Source organism: Rousettus aegyptiacus, unplaced genomic scaffold (genome assembly GCF_014176215.1).
Source record: "Rousettus aegyptiacus isolate mRouAeg1 unplaced genomic scaffold, mRouAeg1.p scaffold_m13_p_13, whole genome shotgun sequence".
Taxonomy (NCBI): domain Eukaryota; kingdom Metazoa; phylum Chordata; class Mammalia; order Chiroptera; family Pteropodidae; genus Rousettus; species Rousettus aegyptiacus.
Genome location: NW_023416288.1, coordinates 10,625,572 through 10,648,461, shown reverse-complemented (window position 1 = coordinate 10,648,461; position 22,890 = coordinate 10,625,572). Strand labels below are relative to the sequence as shown.

At 32.5% G+C, this 22,890-nt stretch overlaps 1 protein-coding gene across 1 annotated transcript in view; it reads left to right on the top strand.

Moving 5' to 3' along the window:
- The first annotated feature begins 6,983 nt into the window (after positions 1-6,983).
- SEMA3A (semaphorin 3A) overlaps positions 6,984-22,890 on the top strand; it is a 233,973-nt gene continuing 218,066 nt past the window's right edge. The window contains exon 1 of the mRNA XM_036230307.1: positions 6,984-7,001. The gene's annotated coding sequence lies outside the window, so the exon portion shown is untranslated. The remainder of the gene's footprint in view (positions 7,002-22,890) is intronic.

The following is a 22,890-nucleotide window of genomic DNA, read 5'->3' as shown; positions in this document are numbered from 1 at the left end:
AATTTTACTTCATTAAAATTTGATGAAAGCTATTAGAAATAATGCTGTTACAAATATCGTATAAATACTTTCTGGTACATATGTGTAGGCCAATAGACATGTTCAAACTGTTCACACTAGCATGCAAAAACCAACAGAACTAATTCATGACAATAAAAGCCAGATTAGTAATTACCTGTCTATATGGTAGGTAATGACTGGGAGGGGAGAGATAGTCTTTTATATCTTGACTGGGTGGTGCTTATATGGTATATCAATTTTGTAAAGATTGTTCAAATGACATTTAAAATGTATGCAATTTACAATTGTCAAACTAAAATGTGTTTTTAAAACATTTGAAGAAATATGTAGAAGGAAGGATTTTCATGAAATGCATATTATTTAAAATTCACATTGGAATATTATGGATTGTTGTCTTCTGATTTCAAATCAAGGAAGTTTCTAAGCTTTTGCGCCTCAACTCTTAGGTATAAGGCCTTTTAATTTTAGGTCATGGATTCAGCTCTTTATTCTTTCTACTTAGTTTCATGATGTTCAAATTATTTCTTGTTATTTCTTGAAAACTTTAGCACCTAACTTATCTTTTATGTTTTTATTTCTCATCCAAATTCTATAGTAATCATGGGCAAATTCAGTTTTCATCTTTGCACAACTGACAATCTGCCCTTTCATTTCCTTTGTCTCATCTCCACTTGACTGGACTTCAGTGACTGAAGTCTATAGCCACATTTGGGCCTTGTCATTACCAGGAGGGGTTTGGAGTAATAAACTGAAACAACTAAATCTATCTCAGCTTCCTTCCTCTGAAACTCCCATTCAGCTCTTTCCAGTATAGCAGTACAGTTCTTATCTCAGCCACATATCCAATAGCCTGCTGTTTCTATTTTCTCAATTGTTATCATTTTTTTTTCATTTTTTAACAAAATTTTTTTTCACTTATAATTTACTATCAGGATAATACCTAACTTCTCCAGGCCAATTTCATTCCTTTTTATTTTTCTGCCAACCCCATTGGATCATTTGAACTGCTTGTCATTTCCATGCTTCCACCAGAACTACTAGAGAAAATCACAAAAGAAAGAAAGTTGGTAACAGTACACATTCATAATGACCAGTGCCAACCAGGCCCTGATGCTGTTGAGTGATTATTGGTTTTCCTCATTAACTCTCTCTGCAGTTATCCACGGAAGTCAAGATGTATTTCTCTTTCTTGCTTATAGCCTTTCCCTTCCTCTATTCCTCCTTCTCAGAGATAATTTGGCCACCTACTGCAATGTGAAAAATAATAACCATCACATTAGAACTATCCCAACTTATTGCTTCCTAATGGATAAATGTAACTGTCTCATCACTTACAATTTTTTTCTTTCCTCTCAATACAGAAGATTATTTTTTCCTTCCTATTTAATTTGTGTTCTGGATCTCATTCTCTATTTCCTTCTTGTAGCTCTCCATTTTATGTATCTTCATTCCTATACTTTTAACTCATTTCTATACCAGATAATTCTTATTGTTATTTAACAACTGTTTTCCATCTAAAACTTCCTTATCTCACACCCTCTTCTAGCTACTACTCTCCTTTTTTCCCTTCTTCCTTTCACAGTTAAATATCTACACACACACACACACACACACACACACACACACACACACAGATATACATACATTTATTTATATATAAAATATATAACACATACAGGCATATGTAATACCTACAGTTTATATCTATATCTAACAATAATACGTAATATACATCATGCACATATTATTCATAATTGTATAGCTATCTTACACGCTTTTTATCTCTACAAAACTGATTTCATAGGTCACTAAGTCTAATAGACACTGCAAATCTTATTATAATTTTGAGGGTTTTTTTTTTTTTTTTTTTTTTGGACTTTCTCTTCACCAGACTAGAAATTGTGGAGTTTCTATAAAGGGTTAGATCTATCTTTCTACTTTTGTATCTCCAAATCTCTCATAGTAGGCATTAAGTAAATACTTACTGCATGATTTAATTAATGTTATGAAAAGTCATAAAATATTCTTTACCAGAACTTGCATTTAGAAAAATATTGACCTTTGTAGAAAGCTAAATTCTGTTACTTAAGCATGAAAAAAATATTTACTAAAGCTTTCAGAAACAAACATTCTTACTTGATTTTATACTTTTAATATTTTAAAATAAATTGATTAGTTTATATAATGCAATTTCTGTAAATGGATAGGAGAGTAGAATAATGTATTTTATATGATAGCATCCGGTATATCTGGATTATAACAGAGGTTCTCAATATTTGTATGTCATCCTGAATTACTCTGTAGGTAAGAATTTGTTTTTCTAATTTAAATTTATGTGAAAATTTAGCTTTCATAAATGATAAATATTCTTCAAGAATGAAGAAATTATCTTAGGTAAGCAATCATTTTTCTGAGAGTTGCATAACTTATAAAAGAGACTCATGTTCAACAATGAATCTTATATGTGTAGAGCATTTCATTGTTTATACCAGTAGTCCACAACCTTTTTGGCACCAGGGACTGGTGCTCCTATGAGAATCTAATGCCTGATGATCTGAGGTGGAGTTGAAGTGGCGATGCTAGTGCTGGGGAACATCTGCAAATACAGATGAAGCTAAGCTCACTCAACCTCTGTTCATTTCCTTCTGTGTGGCCCGGTTCATAGCAGGCTGTGGCCCGGGAGTTGGGGGCCCATGATATATGCTGTAGCAGACTCAGTACCACATCTGGAAGAAAAATCTTATTCCTCCTCTTGTTATTCTGGAGTTTTCCTTTATATGGAAGTCAGTACTCTTCTATTTGAGTATGAATGTTTTATCTATCTTTCATCTTTCATAAATGATTATTAATTTCCTAACTCCCCATGACTCACTATTAAATTATATACTAGATTTTGCAGCAGTACAGAGTCACTGCCCACCAGGTAGTCAGTCAAGTGTTCTAATGCTGACCTTACTCCTGCTCAGTAGTACTAAAATCTCCACAAAGGGCAATGCCCTTCGGGAACGAAGACTTGCTTGAAATATTTACTTTCCATTTACTTTCCATCTACTCTAGACTCTAATCTTAGCCTAATCTGAATATCAAAAGTTATATAACACTTGGACCCCCCCCCCAATGGGGTGCTTTTCTTGAATTATAATATATTATTTTTAAAGCCATATTATTCTTATGGTTTTTAAGGATATGTGACATTAAATTTCTCAGGACATAAAAATAAATTTCTCCAGTGTCAGTACCAGAAATAAGTATTTGATATGTTCATTGCAATTTGTTAATTTTATTTCAAAGAACCTGAATCATGTTTTTTATTGTATTTACTCTCATTGTCTAAGTAGCAGCTCACAAGATTAGGAAGTAAAAGTCTGAGTTCTCTTGTTCTAGATCAGGGAAAAGATCCTAATTCTTGCAATGCAGCTTCCCAGTTGCTCTGAGGGTAAAACAAACTTATTTCAACTTAATTTACCGCTCAGGGGAAGCCCAGCACGCAATAAGGCTAGATGAGTAACATAATAATAAGTTTTGTTTAAAGAGTACTAGGGCGTTAACTAGATATGTAGCATGGTTTCTGTGGGACCTCTGTTCTGTGGATAAACTTTCAAGCTATAAAGAAATATAGTTTTCTTGAGTCAGCCTTCTGGCTCAAAAACAGTCTCCCTGTCTTCACTTAAGCATAGATGTCCTCACTTAAGGATAAATGAGAACAACTGCTTATCCTGGAGTCAGTTCTTCTGACCATGTGTACTGGCTTCAAGTCCCCCAGTCCACTTGGAAGCAGACTCTTGGCTCCTAATCACGTAAGTCAGCCCTCCTGGCTCCTAACCTGCTGTTTCTCAGTCAGAAAGTCCAACCCAGCTGCTCTCCTGATTACTTACCAAAGTATAGCACCTTGTATCAGCAAATGATACTTTTTAGTTTAAATAACCCTTTTGAAAACCCAAAGAACCATAACACTTAATAGAATTCAGGATAGCCAGTTGCATAGAATAAAGAAATCAATCGTGTTATTAAAGCCATTGTATGTTAAAATTTAACACATATTTTTCTTGTTCCATAAATGGCTTAAAAGGCATGAGTTATATTTAAACCTATTTATATTGTGAAATTCTTATGATAAGAAAGACCTTCTAGGAAGAGTTAGCTCTATGAATTTATCACTACTATCTCATTGCCATTTAATAAGAAATATTTAACTCTTTAGGAGATTATCTCATATACTGGATACGGGCATTTCTTTGTCAAATTAACGAGAAAACAGTAAACATCAAATATTAATAATTGACAAATAAAAGTTGATTTTTAATGGTTCTTATAGCAAGTGATGAAATCAGAATAAAATACTATAACACTGTAATTTTTTCTTCATCACATATTTTTAAAATAAGCTATTGGTAGAGGAAGCCATTTGAAGAAAGGTTTCATTACTTAGAAATAGTGAACTGTCAACTTGTATTAAATTGTGAAAACAGATTAAAATGAAAATGTAAAGTGCCAAGCTTGTTTTAGAGTGAAAGAAATCATATTGGCCTATCGCCAAAATATTTGCTTCTAAATGTCATCTTTAGAACAATTTTTTAAACCCACTGCGATTGCCTCTCCCTCCTCTCAAATCCCAGCAGGCTAAAGCAGACCGCACATAGTCCCACACAGATGTAGACAGAGAAACTGCTCATTATCAATCAGCGAACACAAACAAGTTGAAGACTGCTCAGTTCCCCCCTGTTAAAGGTAAAGAGGCTTAAAACTCCGAAAGAGTTTATTATTCTGGGACTGAGATCGTCAAAGTCATTTGCTTTTTGACTTGCACAGTAGCCACAAAGGTTAGACTGAGGTTAAGTTTCCCAAATAAAATGGAAGCAATTAAATAGTTAAATAATGTTGCTTTATTTTTTGTTTTTAATGAAGATACCAAAGAAATATTAATGGAATGAAATGTAATTTTTATATCTCTAACAAAAGTGATACAGAAGAAATTGCCTTTTATCCTTAATTACATGTTTTTAAAATAGTATTTTTTCACTAAAAATCACACCAGAATAGTATGTATATATCTAGCCAATAACTGATTTTTATAAGTCCTGTCTCTTTATAAAAAAATGTCTAAGAACTTCTGAACTCTATAATTTTTTATTAGGCTGGAGAAAATCAACCTTGTTGAATGAGATAATAATATCACTTATGTTTGTTTGAGTATGGTCAATTAGAAAGAAAACCAGTCACAGAGTCAGAAGACCTGGATGCAGCTGGTTTCCCTCCCTAAGAGCATTATGCAAGCATAAAATGCTTTAGTTTATACAACTTATTTTCAAATTCGTCATCTCACTAAGTAGAGGTAATGTATATAACATAGAGGAACATTTGACAAATAACAATTTTTAAAAAAAGGAAACACAGATTATGTAATTTGCCCAAGACCGCATATTTAGTAAAAGTTAGAGCCAGGCTCGAATTCACTTCTATTTCCATACATTTTATGACATCAGACCTAGAATTATGTCTTCTTAAGAACCATAGAGTATTTATATCGTTAATTGGAAAAAAAATTTTTTTGATGATATTCATAAAGAATAACTTTTTAGCATTATAAGCAAGTTGACCTACTATACTGAATCTTGTATGTCTGAAAAAAAAAATAACTTACCACCATGGGGAATGGAAGACCTGGATATGGTGATTATATTTGCATGTATTGGCAAAAAAGAAGTTTTTTTAAAAAATGAACTGTGACCAATACAAGTTTCCTCCTAACTAAATTATTTTTCCAAGTTGATCTTAATTGCTATTCTATGAACAAATACTCCCTTGCCTTAAGTTAATATAAAAGAGTTTCAGTGTAGAGGGGTTAATACAATACGAAGGGTATATTTGTAGAATGGCTCCTTCTGAGATTCTCTAGATAATGGACAATCTTCAGGTACAGTAATTGAAGAGGGGGGAACAGGGCTCTGTTGAGGAATCAGAGGACTAGTATCCAGCAAAGTTTGAGAGGCATCTTATTCTTCTGAAACAGGAAAGGAAAAAAAAAAAAAAAACCGAGCTGCATAAAATATTGCACATGATTTGCCAAATACAGACACATCCATGTTTCCTGTTTCATATGAGGTTAGAACATGGATCACAGATGTCAGACAAGTGTGGCCTTACTCTGACCCATATCATGCCACAAGGGAAAGACCAGTCACTCTAAGGAGCAGTTTTTTGTTTTTGTTTTTGATGGTGGTGGTTGTTCTTTAAAGCCTTACTCTTCCTTATAGTGAGAAAACTGGGCTATTAAAAATATTAAGAAATCTTTTTGTGAAAACACTCTCAGTACACACACACAGTGTAATTTTTTTTAAAAAAAAGACATCAAAGAGTGGGATTTTTTTAGGTGTTATGCTTAAAGAAAAACTTTTACCACTATAAATAATCGTTGACACGCTGTTTATTGAAATATGCATTTGAAAAAAATACATTAACTATTGTAGATAATGGTGCTAAAAAATGCAGTTTTTATCTTTAGGTAGAATAAGTAGAGACAAATTTTAGAGGAAACTAAATTTATATCTGCTGACTCTCAAAAAAAGACAAGTGAGTATTCAGTTTATGGTAAAATATTTTCTTGACCACACGCCACAACTTCCCAGCAAAGGTTACACAGCTCTTACTTCGCTTTCATTGTTGTGAAGTATTTGCTTGCTGGAGCATTTGACACATGCACGTGAGTGATGCAGAAAGTATCCATACTTAATTTATCAGAATGGTGTGGTCAAGAACTTGAAGCGTTTTAAAATTCCTTTTCAATAATTTTCTCTCAGATAAAATATTAACCGTCTTTTTAAAAGACAGGCTGTAAATTATTAGAAGAGAAAGAAGAGGATTGAAGGGGAAAAGTAGACAAAAGCAAACTAGGATTAATTGCATTTATTAAGTGCTAGTTATGTCTGTCATTTACCGGAAGAGAGACCACAAATTCCAGTCTCTATCTTGAAATGATAAAGGTAAGTAGGATGTAAAGTTATTTATCTGTTTCTTGGATGATGACAAGGAAATGACTATGCTGCCCAATATAAAGCAGAAAGTAGTTAAATGCATTACTTTCCCCCCCCTCCCCGCCCAACTATAAAGGAGCAAGTTAGTCTCTTCATGCAGATGTATCCAGAATATAAGTCATGCCTAAAGGATCTTGGAATAATTTAAACTTAACATTTATTTTGCCTTCTAAACACTGAGTCAATAAACATCTGTAGTTTTTAAGTGGTTCTAAAATTCAGACTTTCTGAGCAGCAGCGCTCTTCCAGACGCTCTTCCTGATGCTAGTAGTGGTGGTAGTGGGTGCTGTGGTACTGAGTTTGGTGGCTCAATAAGTTTTTTCAAAGAATTTAGGAAGTAGGAGAGCTATTTATTCAGCATCTTGCAGATATTTCCCTTCTGTTCTTCCTCTGTTGACTGGCCAGTCAAAATCTTTTGCTATATATTAGAAAATTTTATCACTCTTTATTGACTTACCTCTTTTTAACTAAAGGCTTTTGTTATCGAAATTTATTTTGTTTAAAAATCAGATAATTTTTTTTTCCAATTACAAATGTTATATGCACCAGCTTTGGAATATCTGTCTATATATTTTACCTTGCTTTATAGGTCACCCAATAGGTAATGGGCCAGTTTTAAACCTACATCACTTGGCCTAAAATCCAGGACATTTGGTGTCTGACATTCACTTTAAATATTAGAACTTGTTGAAACTCTGATTACCAGAAAGCATAGAGGTTTAAGGCCACCTGTTTGTAAAAAAAAAAAATAGTTTTAAATTAATCGAAGCATAATTGAATATGCAAGTTGAAGACTTAAGACCCCAATTTGGCCTTGTTTAATTTTAGTTATAATTTAATTTTCTTTAATCATACCATAAACATGTTAGCGTATAAATCAGTATTTTAATAATTATGTGTATATATACTTTTAATTTAGATAACGTAGTTATCTATAAAATGGTTATTCCTTTACTCAATCATAATTATCTTTCAGAGAAATGTTGATCACTGATATCTAGAAAATAATTTTCTTTTCATTTCCTTTAGAAGTCTAGTTCATACTGTCATCTATCTCCATTGGTGTAGATTTTATTGTGTCTACTATAGATTACCCACTGTCCCATACTCAAGTTCATTTGGAAATTCAGTCAACATGCCTCTGAGGCACTCTCATCTACTATTGCCCCCAAATCACCTGTGCTTCACCAAATCTAGCCTACTCAGAACTTCATATACTGCCTTGCTATTTGTCCATCTAGTAACCTGTGATCCTACTGTCTTTTTTTTTTTTTTATGGATGTTTTCTGATAGGACTTCAGGCAATGATGATTTTCACTCTTATCAACATTGCCAGAGAACTTTTTTAAAAAACATCCCTGCAGCATGTTTCTTTTAATTGATTTTATATGGGTCTCAGTGCAGTGTTTTAAATATAGTACACCATAGGGACTAAAGACAATGAAGCATGACAATCGAAGGAATGATGCAAAATTAATAATTATCTGTATTCCTAGTGAATACCAAACTCCTTATCTCAGTCAAACTAATGCTATAGTTCAAAAATCCAGGCATTTTAAAAGAACACGGCTCTTCATTTGCAGCTAATAAAGTATCAGGAAGATGAGTATAACTTGTGAATGAAAAACGAAGTTTCAAGGATAGGTTGAAATGACATATTGAAGGAAATGCCTGGAATTTCAAACTAATGTATTAGTGATATTCTTTCTGTCTTGCAAAAGAGGACCACCGTAATCAGATCAAAACTTTAGGAATTTAATGTTAATGACTGCGTGACTGAAAGAAAAGAGAATTAGAAATTTCTACTAGTAGCTATTTTGGACATCTAGAAGAGAAGTGATCAATATCCAAAAATAGGTTAGAGTAGTTGGGAGTGTAAAGAAAATAGTACCTCATCCAAAACTTTACTTCATTTGCTCACTGACAAATATTTGATAGACACATTAAAGATATGGTGACTGATTATGAGGCATGAGGGAAAAGGAAGTTAAAGAAGTCTGGAGTTTTAAATTCAAGTGAAAGAGAATGAAACAATAGCAATGCATTTAAAAATGAAGTCACCAGAGAATGAAAATTTGGAAGAGAAACTAATGAATTCTAATCTTCAGTGGAGCTTAAGGTAACTTCAGGTTTGTTTTGTGCAGTAAACAGCAAGCTGTTAGACATGTAGCTTTGATATGTTATTAATAACTTGAGATTGATTCAGTAAGGGTCATATTTGACATCATGGAAGAGAAATAGATTAATGAAGACTATGTAGTGTGAAAAGGAACACACTGTGAATATGGAACCTAGAAAATGACTGAACAAATGGAATAAGATAGTGAAAGAGCTTTAGATGCAATGGTATTAAAAAGTGGTTTAAAGTAGCTATGATGTTAATAAGGACACATAATGAATCATGTCAGACCTCTCAGACTGTTGTATTTACTTTTTCTGCAGCTTTGCATTTATTGCTTGTGCTGAATTATGGCTGTAACACTACCATTACAATACACAAATGGTCAAGCAAGACCAATAACTGTGGTTTTACAATACTTTATAAAAACGAGAACTCTTTTATAATTACAGAATCTAATAGATTCACATGATGCCAATAATATTTTCAATTGATTATTAATTAAACATGTCTTACAATTTAAACAGTCTTAATGCTGAAGTTCTACCAGGGTCCTGAGCTTCTTTAAATGCAGTTGTATCTTTGCTTGGCACAATTTGCCAAACTATCTCATCACTTAGAAAACACAGCAAAAGGTATTATTTTAAAAATATTTTACTTATTGATTTAGTGTAATATAAGTAAATCTGAAAGAAAATAGAAAAAAATCTACTTTGCTTAATACAAGTAGTCAAGAAATGAGATAGCATTATGGTGTTATTGAATATATCATTCTATGATTGAAATGTTTCTCAAAGCTTTTAGATGTTTCAGCTTACTTTTTTAGGTATTTAAATGACAATTCCCCCATTAATTTAAATCATATTTATTTTGTCCTGTGTAAAATTTGTAGACTTGTAAATCTGTCTATGAAATTTCACTACTACTATTCTATAGTAGTCTGTATACATTTAATCCTCATAATAATCCTATGAAGCATATGCTATTTTATTTATTTATTTATTTATGTATTTATTGTATAAAAAATAAACACAGAGAGGTTAACCGAGTAGTGAAAATCACACGCACAATAAGAATGTGGGTTTGGGTTTTAAAACATGTTTAAAAGCATTTCTGCTTTGCTAATGTTTTTACCAGAAACATAATTTTTACCTACGAGAATAAATGTATGCAAGAAAAGTTTTGTTCTTGACCAATGAATGTTAACAGTAAAACAAAGAGAGAGAGAGAGAGAATAGATAAACTGAAGAAACATTGCATGATTGAGAAATTCCATGTTGCCCTGACTTTTATCTTTGGTCACACCAAAGATAAAATAGGACAAGGAAAGTCTACAAAGTTATTGAAATAACCTGAAAAAAGAGTAGAACAACTCCAAGAACATTCAACCTTAATCACTTGTCGTTTTCCTGTCTAAAGCAATATTCTTCATTAATTTTTTTTTTTATTACTTAGTGTATATTAAGAAGGGGCTTGAATCTATCAAAAGCTACAGAGGCTGTCCTAAGAAAAGAGCTGACCCTTGGCTCAGACTCCTGGAAAGAATCTGAGGCGATGCTGAGAAGGGAAAGTAGCTACTGCAGCAAGGAGGACTATTTGCCAAATAGCAACCTGGGTTTATGTAAAGCATTCTCTTAATGTTTACACACAATTTGGGGGCATTTTAAGAAAATTAATGAAAATACAAATATCAAGTGAGTTTTGTAAGAAAATTAAAAGGAAAAAATTAGAAGGAAAACTTGTCTCTCAGACAAGTTATGTAAGATTGAATACAATGTTTTCCTAGGTACCTGGGGTTAAAATAAAAGAACATGCCAAAAACAGGGAGAGTGTTGCTCTTACGAAAGGATAGTTGTTGGGTATAAGTTGATACTTTTGTTCAAATTGTCTATATCTTTACTACTGTGTGTATGTGTGCACTCATGCATGTGTTTGTCTGTCGGTGTCTGAATGAACATTATGTCACAAAGATGTGCTCAAATCTGTTATTCTGGCTGTGAATTCTTACACTTCTGTTTGGAAAACTGGATATTTTTTCTTTCTACATTTAAAAGTGTGCTTTCAGTTGCAAGCAATTTTTAAAAATATATTAATTTAACTGGATGTTTTATCACATTTGAACCTCATTCAGTGGTACTCTTCATATTTTTTATTTTGTCACGTGTTAATAAAATTATATGAGCTTTCTTTTAATAAGCATTTTATTTAACAATTATCATATATATGCACATACATACACTATATATATACACACATATACATACATCCTTTGGTTTTCAACACCATTTGCCACCCCCCGCACCTTTCTCTCTCTCTCTCTCTCTCTCTCTCTCTCTCTCTCTCTCTCTCTCTCTCTCCTCTAAGAACCGAGGCTAAGAATTCCACTCTATCCCCAGTGGGGTGGCGAGGGGGAGGGGGAGGCATTTTTCTATTTTCTAAAATGAGATGGTCATTTTTCAGGATCTGAGGTGATTTCCTACCCAACTTGGCCTTGGCTTTGTCTCTTGTCCTTTATACTTGGCCCATAAAAATGCATACTTTTACTCAGCAAGCATAGGCCGATGGCCCCAGGGTGTTGCTAATTTATCTCACAGGATTCAAACTTTTGAGACATGTCTGGCCTCAGAAGTTTTGTCATTCTTCCTACAACTTTTTTTTTTTTTTGTATATCTGTGACATTGACAACTTTTCTGTGAATACCTGGTATGCCATGTTAGTTAGCATTAAAATGCTGTAATAATGCTTTCCTTAAAAATTAATGGGGAAGATGCAATTTCATCCTATTTTAGAGTTTCAGGATACTATTACCACCTCTTTTATTATTTTCACTCCCTGAAAAATTATCATCTAAGAGCTTCTCTTCCTTCTGAACATGTTCAGTTTTCAGGTGACTTATGATATCTCTCTATCTAACCTCATGGATTCTCCTTCCTGGCCTACATTACATGCAAGATTGTGATTTATCTCCGCTATCTCTCTATTCATACCCTACAGATTAGACACATTTATTGGCTACTTCTGTGATCTAGGCACTGTGCTTGGAACTGATGTAATAAGGCAACTAAATCATATTTTCTGTCATCAAGAAGGTCAAAGGATATTTGGAAAATAATATGGTAAATAAACCATTTCATTACAGTGAGGTACATGCAAATGAATATATGTAGATACACCAAGGTTGGTGTGATTCACTACATCTGTGAAATGCAGGAATGGCCTCAGGGAAGAAATATCAGGTGAGGAGATTTTTAAAGTATAATTAGAGCTTTTCAGTCAGAATCAGAGCAGCATGGCAATCTGGCCAAATAATTAGATTGTGCACATATATTTCACTGTGATACTGAAAGATTTGTAGTAAATTGCAAATAGCTTGGAATAACTGGAACAGACTGCTAACAGAAAGATGTTAAAAGTTAAAAATAGAAATATAAAATCCATATTATTAAGTCTATTTTAGAATGCTAATAAAAGAGAAGGCATTGAAAGACTTGCGTAAGAAAAGAATATTAATAGTTTTTTTAACCAAATAAATGTATAATCAACATTAATGTGAAAGTGTAATCAAGAGACATTAAGATACTAAACCCAATTAAGACAATGGTAGCAGGTATAGGAGGAGGTCTAGAGAAGTAAAATCAGTAAAATCAGGAAAAAAAAAATATGGTGATCGATTAGACAAAACATACTGGTAGATGCAATAGCTAAAATAACTGAAATAGCATGATTGACTTGGATTTTAGTATTATTGTGTACATTGGAGAAAGGTACAGAGATGAAAGAGTCCTTTATTTGGAATAATAACCAATTTAAACTTAGTCCTTGTTGAAGCTGAGTTCTGTAGAGGGTATCTGTGGATATGTCTCTGAAGGAGATAGAAATATGAATTTTGGAGTTCAAAGGAGAGTTATAGGTCAAAATATACTTAATAATTGAAGTAAATTTTTTAAATAGTTATACTACAAAAGAAAGCCAGGAATAAAACTTTGATTAAAAATGAGGATATAAAGAAGTATCTCTGTCAATAGAGATAATGGGGGAGGGAGAGACAATAGATCTGTAAAATGGGAAAGTTCACTGAGATCTCTATGACGCAAAACAAGAAGGGGATGTTTCAAGTAGTTGATCAAGACTTAAATGCCAAAAATTTGAAATAAGATGCTAATTGAATAATTAAATCATTAGCAATCTACTTAAGGCACTCTGTTTATTGCTGAGAACTGAGTAATGAGTGGAGATAAGATTGGAGATAATCCTAGTTAACTCCTCTTCTGAAAAGGTTGACTGTAAAGAAAAATGGAGATTGGTTCACAGCAAGAGGAAGACATAGGAGAGTGGGAGAAGTTAATCTTTATTGCTTTTACTTTTCTTTTTTTCTCATAAGGCCAGGAGATTGAGCATTTTTGTCAACTTGAAAGAAAATAATCAAAGAAAGATGAAAGACAGGAGGTATAGCAGAGATAACAGAGAAAAAAGTCGATGTGAGTTCACTTATTCATGGGTATACACGAAGGGTCAGAAACCAATAGTTTTATATTGCAAAACTCAAGGTAAAATTTTATTATTTTTTCTCCATGCTACAGGAAACTTTCAATTAGGTACTAACAATGATATAATCCTAGATATATAGAACTTGAAAATACTGAAAAATTATAGATGCCACAAGATTCCATTATGGTAGTCGCCACAAAGTAAAAAAAAGAAAAAAAAATGTACAGAGAATCCAGCTAGGAAACAAAATTCCACCAAATGACACGCTGTACTTAATCAGCAGTCCAAGATTAAATTGGATTGATAATGACTGAAGGAAAAATAATATATTTATCTGTGCGATTCTAGTAACTGTCATTTCACTAACAATGTGTAAAAGAAAACTTGCTCATAGGCACTACTTTTTCGTGAATTTTATTTTTGATGTTAGTAATATTAAACTTCTAAAAAATGCTTTCCAATTATCCACGGGCAATAAATGTCTGAATTACAGTACACCCCCCTTATTCTCAGAGGATATGTTCCAAGACTCCGATTGAATGTATGAAACCTAAGATAGTACAAAACCCTATATGTACTATGTTTTTGCCTGTACATACACACCTTTGATAAAGTTTAATTTATAAATTAGACACAGTAAAAGATTAAAATAAATAATAATAAAATAGAACAATTCTAACAATATAATGTAATAAAAGTTATGTGAATGAAGTCTTTCTATCACTCTAATAAGAAGGCTACTAAGTGACTAAGAGGCAGGTAGTGTATACAGCATGGATCCTCTGGACAAAGGCATAATTTATGACCTGGATAGAACAGAGTAGGACTGTGCAAGATTTCATCATGCTACTCAGAACGGCACAAAATATATGTTACAATTGTTTATTTCTGGAATTTTTCATTTAATACAATGGTTGACTCTGGATAACTGAAATCCTGGAAAACAAAACCATGGAAAGAGAAACCATGGATAGGAGAGTACAACTGCTTTTTTATCAAATGAAAAAGAAACTTGAAAAAATATAAAACTTTTTTTTTACTAATTTTAATACAAAATTTTAGAACGACTTTGCTACTATCTCAATATATGAACAACTATTTTTAGTGTGAGTCTCTATGCTGTTAGTTAAAAATGAAAAAAAAAGAGATATGAAAGACAATTACAAATAAGTACAAAAATGAGTTATGTGCGAACACATGCACTGTTGTTGTAAGTCAAAGTCCTGTAAGAAACAGTTAACACACTCAAAAATGTGTAACTTGAAGAAAGTTTAAAAACAGTCATTTGCAAATGTGTGGGACACGTGTAGGAAAATCACAAAGGATAGTTCGGTATTCCAGACCTTTAGTAGAAGATACTATGGCCAATCAAAGAGTGAAGAGAGGAAGGAAGGTAAAGTTGTCTACAGAACTTGGAGAAAGAGACTGGAAGCATGCCACCAGCTCACAAAATCCTTCAGGAAGAAAGACAGGGAAATAAATATGGCACCTTTCTCCCTTTATCCTTTTTCTCCCACATTATGTTCTAATGTCGGTAATCCCCACTGGCAACCCCCAGATAGAAGGCAGAGGACACAAAAGGCAATTAATTGAGCTTATACCCATACTGTTAAGCTTTAGGGGCACAAAGGAGAGAGAATAAAATACAGAGAGGATTGAGGAGGAGAAATAGAAGATATCTAGCACAGACAGTTTATTTTTAACATTAACAACGATGCAGTGTTTAATAAAGAGTTTCTTGTTAACCCTAATCAATACACACTAAATAAATAATTAAAGAATATCTAGACCATGAGATATCCTAAGACTCTTTAAGGTTCTTAAATCTTGACATCGCATTTATTAAAATTATTTCTATTTTATCTCTAGTTCAACATTTACTAAACTTCACAGTCCCCAATCCACCATGACTCAGACCTCCATTTACTCCTGGCTCAAGCAGCTCATGCAAGCCCATTGTACTCTGGCTTCTTTAGTGCCCCATTTTAGAGCACATCTATGCTGTTATACTTCTGCATCCCACCAACCCCAGCCATATCTTGCCTTCCATACAGGTAGGACAGAAATTCTTATCAAAGCATTAAAAGGGTATTTTATGTTTGAGGTTTCTTTGTGTCTTATCTGTCCCCTTCTCTTACCAACCCTATGCAAGATTTCAACTATCCCACCCTAATCACCACCACCACGCGCATCACCTATTAGCTCCAATATCTAAGAAAGAAGAAATTACTCAATGATGAGGATTTGAGGTTGGACAGAAGGGCAAATTTCAACAGTCTGATGGTGAAATTTCTTTACATAGACAGGTTCTTTCTATTCCATGGAAATCAAATCACACAGGTGGTCCTATTTGGTAAAGAAATAATCCGCTCCCCTAGGCATCAGGACTAATACCTTTAAATAGAATGCATGTGGGGATGCTTACTCAGAGTTACTGAAAAAAACAAAACAAAACAAAACTCATGACTACAGGAGTTCTGTTTTCAAGGGTAAAATTAATTAATCATTAAGTGCCTTCGATTTACCAGAGTTCAATCAAATAAATTAAGGGGATGGATAGGATGACTTTCAGTCAGCTATGTCATTAAAATGTCTTTTATTTTTTCAATTGTCAAATAAGAAACACTTTCTTAAAAATACATATATTATTTATACTTATTTAAAAATACATATATTTTCTTGAAACTGTTGTTTCAAGAAAGGCAATAGCAAATAAATACTTGTATCCAAGTCAGGATCACAAATCTTGCTTGCCTTGACATTGAAAATACCCCAATGAACTCTTTAATCTCTCTTGAGAAAGACTTTGTAAAGCAATCACTTATATTTTCTTCTGTGCTATTGAATCTCTCTCTCTTTTTTTAAATAAAATCCTCAAATGAACAGAGAAAACTGGTTTTCTGCCAAAACCTGTCTAAATTGTAACCTATGCAGTTTATTTTAAAGCGCTCATTTATCATTCACATATTAACTTTGCATAGGGTAGCTGCTCTCATTTCCATTGCTTTTCTGGTCCTGTGAAGAATAAACCTCAAGCATTAAACAAATAATGAGAGTTGGATCTATGAGGTATATTTAATGCAAAGAGGATTTTTAATGACATCTCTATAATTAAAGGCATTAATAACTGACTATAAATCTTCATTTCCCAAATGCCATTGCCATCAGGAAAAAAGTGACATGTAATTTGCACTACATATTTTTAAGAACTTTATGCCCAAATTACCTTTCATTCCTTCAGCTTCAAATATTGGTTATTGGAGAGTAAGTATCATATTGATTACAGAACATTGCTATAAATATACTATGCAGAATGATTTTATGTTTGGGTCTTTGCTTTTTATTCGAAGCATGATATCACCACCATGATATTGGCTGTAAATCTTTGCCAACTGTTGAGTGGCGCTTTAAAAAAAACACATATTTTAAATAATAATATCAAAAATCTTGTAGCAACAAGCTACACTGAAAAAGTTATAGATATGAAGATGTGAGTTTTACTGCATAAATATGTATTCTTGTATGCTAGCCCTTGTAACTTTATTGTAGACAAATTTTTAAAGAGCTTCAAAAATTCTGTGGAACATTTGCAAGCCTACGTTCTCTGAGTCCCTGTTTTTTTGTAAAGCTTTATAGACTCAGCTTGTACATTTAAAGACATTTTCTTCTTTGAAGACTTTCTTGTAGGGCAGTCCATAGCAAAATGTGTGATTTCTGACACCTTTTCTGTTCCCTACTGCACTATTCTGAATTTACGTTCCCTGTCCTGAATCCAGTTCTTTAGGGATGGAGACAACAGAGTCTCATTTAAAAGTTTATTTTTTGATTCATCACACCTTGAATACTGAACACTCTTAAATATTTGGAGAGATATCATTTCACACTTACAGTTAGACTTTACTATCTTTCTGAATGCTTTCTCACAATTAAAATTTACCTTATATACAATATGTATATTGAAATTAAATAAGATATTTTCATATGACTACAGTCATACTCTCAAGGGAAATTTACCACATAGCCAACTAATAAATAATAATGTTTAAACTTGGCATCCACGACTGTTTAAGTGCTTCTCAGAAATTAGTCCATTAATCTTCATGTGACTGCTTGTAAAGTAGACAGCAAGCTATCTTATTCTTCCGATTTCTTCTTATTCCACTCCAGCTGCCTAGAATTCTATAGTGTTGTACCCACATCCTTACAGGCAGGTTGTGTTCAGAAATACAGGCTGTATCTCTGAAGAATAGATCACACAGGGCATATGTGCCTCTATGCTCCCCTTTGTGAAATGATCCAGGGAGCTCACATCAAGCCTTCAAAGTTCTGTTTTGATGGTGAGGCACATGATTGGTGCAGGCAAAGGCATTGAATAAATTGCAAGGGCTTTGAGTCAATGAAAATCATCTCTTCAGTTTATAAACAGCCTTGCTTCTCTTAAAAGAAGCCTAGACACCTCTTCTGCATTCATTCTTTGCTGATTGTGAAAGGGATATTCCACTAATGGTAGAACAACAAACTTTAAAAACCTGCTTTGTTACTGCTTTATGGGTCACTTAAAAAATAAATGAATAAATAAACTTGACTTTCCAAATAGATAAAATTGTTTGGGTATTTTTTAATTTTGTACCACAACTCTTGTTTCCCAGTAGAAAAACCTGTGTCAAATTGAGATCAAGCACAATGTGTAAGAAATGATAAAATATTTATTTAATTATGTGCTGGTATATTATACAGAGCTATGAACACAAATTCAGATTTTCTGATCATAGTTTATTTTTTTGTAGTACATATGTTGCTTTTTTAAGAATTATATTAAATCTGAAACAGAATGATAAGACATACAATTAGAAGTGACTGACTATAAATCAGAAAAATTAGTTTGAATTTTTTTTTTGTGAAGCACAGTAAATACTGTCTTCAAATATGTCCTAGTAGGGCTAGAAGAAATCTGTTCTCTTTCTATTTTTTCCCGATACTTCCCTTCCCCAAATTTCTTCCTTCTAATGACTTAGAGTTCTAGTACATATACCTGAGTAGAATATAAAGTAGGCTCATCTTATTTTCATTATAGGAATTGGACTATTACCTTATTACATGCAGTATTGATAGCTCACAATCCCCAAACATTCACAGATTCAAGGAGAAACCAATGACTCAATTAACTTCTACTTGAGTAGTTACCAGCTAGCTGTTGGGAAAAATGTCTGTGTACTAAGGGAGGCATTATTCAATTGGAAAATGACAAATGAATAAGCATGAAGTCATATCCACATCTCAGTGAGTGATGTGACAACAAATATTATTTATTTCATTAGTGGTACTTGAAAGGGTGATCAAGGTGTCCTAAATCTCTCCCAATATTCACACGCTTAAGTATCTGAACTGGAATAGACTTCGTTTGGTTTAATGGATTGTATATATTTCTTACTGTATATTTTCATTGGAATGTTTTCTCTCTGTGTCAATGCTCATTTATCATAATGTTGTTTGTTTTGTAAAACTTAAATAGAGCAAACAATTAAGTGATCTTTTACTCTTTGGTATATTTATAAGACAATTTCTTTTAAATAATTAAATCTGGAGAACTCAAGGGGTTGTAAAAACACCTTAAATTGCTTTGTGCCATACAGAGACTACAATTAATACTGCAATGCTTAACATTTTTTTCTTAATTTTTCTATAATTCACAAAGTAGGAACCTTTAATTGTATGCAGAGCTCATGTCTTTTGAGTTAAACCATCCAGTCGAGAAGGCATGAATAATTGATTTATGGTCATCACTTCTTACATAGGTCACTTTTATCCTCTTTTCTAACCTTTAGTATAAATTAGTCACTTTTAAATTAATATGAATAGACCATGAGAACAGAAAACAAATGTTGCCTTCAAATTAATGACTGAGTTAAAGATGGAGAAATATGAGAAATTAATAATCCTTTTATTTATGCTTAACATCTGAAAAATGCACAGTTGTGGTTAATTATTTTCTTTTAAATTTCTTATCTATTTCTATATAAGCCCTTTATTTCTTAGACATGTACTTTTATTCACATATTGGTCCTTGTTTTGGGCAAGTTTTCATTTTTGTAATTAGCCTTATGTATACCTGAATGTAATTCCAATAGAAGTAGTAATACAAATCTTAAGATTTTATAATGGTGAACCCTGCAACTGGGTTCAGTTAAGATAAAATTTCTATTTTGTTTCTAAAGTATGATATCATCTTATCTTTCCTAGAGTTCAGGATATTTGAAATTCTCTAGATATCATGTTAATTTTATTATCTTTATTCCCCGTATTGGTTTCATATGTTTAAGTCTTAACTTTTCACATAAATATATTCCTCGGCAGAGCCTATGTCATATGGTTTTCTTAAATCCCCATTATTATTGGCTAACTCTTACATATAACAACACACTAAAAGTTTAGTTGAATCTTGAAATTAAGTAACTTAATTTTATTTTTGTTATATAATTCTATCAAACGAGTTTATTTTCTTCTAAAATGTGAAAGAATCATGATATTTGAAAACAGATTTTTAGTAAGATTTGAGCTACATCAGTGTGTTAACATATCTGATCACAAAGAGTACAGTTTACAGACCAATGCATCATGTTGGGTAAGTGTACACACACACACACACACACACACACACACACACATTCTAATGTTTTTTCTTTTTCCTACCTCACTTTTGAAAACATTAAATAAAGCTTACTATGGCTATGGCAATTTACTTACTGTCAGCATTTCTTCTTCCCTTCCCTGTCTTTAGTTCTCAACCTTTTATTGAAGGTGAAAATTTCTTCTCAGTCTACACCTTCTTCCAAGGTTTCCATACTAAAGAATTCTGCTATAAAATATGTGTTGCATAATGTTTCTGTTATTATAAGGAGATGTTATATTCAAAACCATTTTCAATTGGTTTAATGTGTGTTTCTGGCATAAGAATCATCTGAGAAACTTATTTAAAACAGAGATGATTATTTCTCACACCTTGGACCCTGAAGCTGAAAGGTTGGACTGCTTTCTATATATTTGTATGTTGCACAAGCTTCCCCAGTGATAACAACACACAGCCAATTTTGAGAACCATTGCCTTAGCACAGGTGTCACACATGTAGGTGTTATGTACTTAAAGAATGATTTAATGAATAAATAAGGCTGAAGAGAGTAGTTTAGAATCAATAAACCTTTCTATATGAAACTAAATATAATGCATTTTTATAAGTAACTGTTACTTATATGAAATTTGCACATTATTCTTTGGGAAAATCTAATATTATGCTCACAGTTAATATTAATTTTTGGAACAAAAATAAAATTAATTTCTTGTAGGTTGCTTTGTCAGCAACTGTCATTTCCAAGCCTCTCAGTTATGCCAAACTGCTAACGGCAATATGAAATTTTAATTTTTGTAATCTTATTATATTACATGATATTACAACTATTGAAGTATCCTTCTTGGATGTATTCTTATGAGTCAAGTCCTCCACATTGTATTTGGATGTGCACAAGAAAGGTCTTGGTGGTCAGGTTTGCATCTAAGTATTTATCAGTAATAATATGCCCTTCTATTTTATCCATCAGTATCAGAAGAACTGGAAATATTATGTGATGTGCATAGGTTAAAGGCTATGGTTAATGTCACAGGTATAAAACTTGAACTCTAACTTCCTTTATATATTTCAGTTTAATTTTTGTTTGATCACTGTATCATTGAAAAACATAGAACCTAGGTATCAGAAGCAATAATAACTTTTTTTTATCGTGACATAAATCTTATAATTTTGAGAAGTTTCTCAGAGAGTTGAAAATAGAATTTTGACAGCAATGACTAGATTGTGTTAGTAAGTAATACTGTAGAGAATTATATTGTCATGGCAGAGCTTTATGGTATTGATATACATGATGAAGGCAAGCTTCATTGGGAAGTTCCATGTCTAGTCCCGCAAGTGCTTTTGTCAGAACTATGGTCATCGTACTTAAAACTTTCATAGTATCTCCATATGTCTCTAACATTTATACAGACAGAGTCACACTCTTTATACTGAGGACTGGTTTTAAGGACCTTCTTCCAGATGTCTTTACCTATTCCTTGTCAGGCCCTACATGATTAATTCATTCTGCTAAGAATTGAGGTGAAAATGTAAAATTCTCAGAGGTACAAGTAAATTATTTCTTAAATATGTTTTGCAAACTTACTTCTACTTTCCATTAAAGAGACTCCTAATCAGATATCACCCTCACTGGTTTATCAGTCTTCTGTTAGGGATGCGGTGCCATTATTAGAACTCAAAAAGAAAGAATTATGTACATCAGCCTCTCTGAGTAGAGCATTGGGTGCTTTTTGTGTCCTGTATACCAACGTTTTTGTAAATAGTTCCTTTGTAAGTAAATCCTGTTCAAAATATCCTATTTTGTATATGTCATCAATTTGCTGTTGGAATCCTAAGACAGGGAGGTACGACATGAGCATAACTGTTAGGTGAAAACAGAGTAATATGAGAAGGAAGTTAAATGTAATATTACTTTACTATTAAGAATCGATTCTTCTAAGTTATAAAAAACTAAAGGAACAAATCACAGGAAAGTAAGATCATACTAAATGACATACAATATACTATTTAAATGCCTCATTTCCTTTTATTTTTAACTGTTTATTTTTAAGAAATTGTGATAAATTTTAATTTATTTATATTATTGAATAAAGGCCAACTAGGTAGTGTAAACTCAAATTAAATGACTTTATTAAGACCACAAAATCTTTAGCAGATTTGGGAGTTTCAATATTTAATATGATGTTTTGAAAAAAAAATCTAGAAATTTTTAAGTATTGTTTCAAAATTATAACATGTTAAACCACTTCCTGTCCTTAAAGTTTAGCATTCTTCCTAGATTATTTAATTTCTGTAATACATCATTTTGTATCGAGAAACAAGAAAACTAGTGTTTACTTACTAATGGTCCTTATTTCAATGCAGAAGACATGACCACATAATCCTATAGAAATTTTTCCAGGTCTAAGAATTCTACTTCTCTTCATTTAGCTTTCTAGATAGAAGTCAATAGATAAAACTTACTCTTTGGGACACAACTCTTTTTTAAATGACATAGCATCTTAAATTTTCTACTTATCATCTCTTCAAAATATAGATCTAGGAATCATAACATTAGTGTTTCAAATTATAGGAATTTTAAATGAACAGAATTTAAAAATAGGCCTTA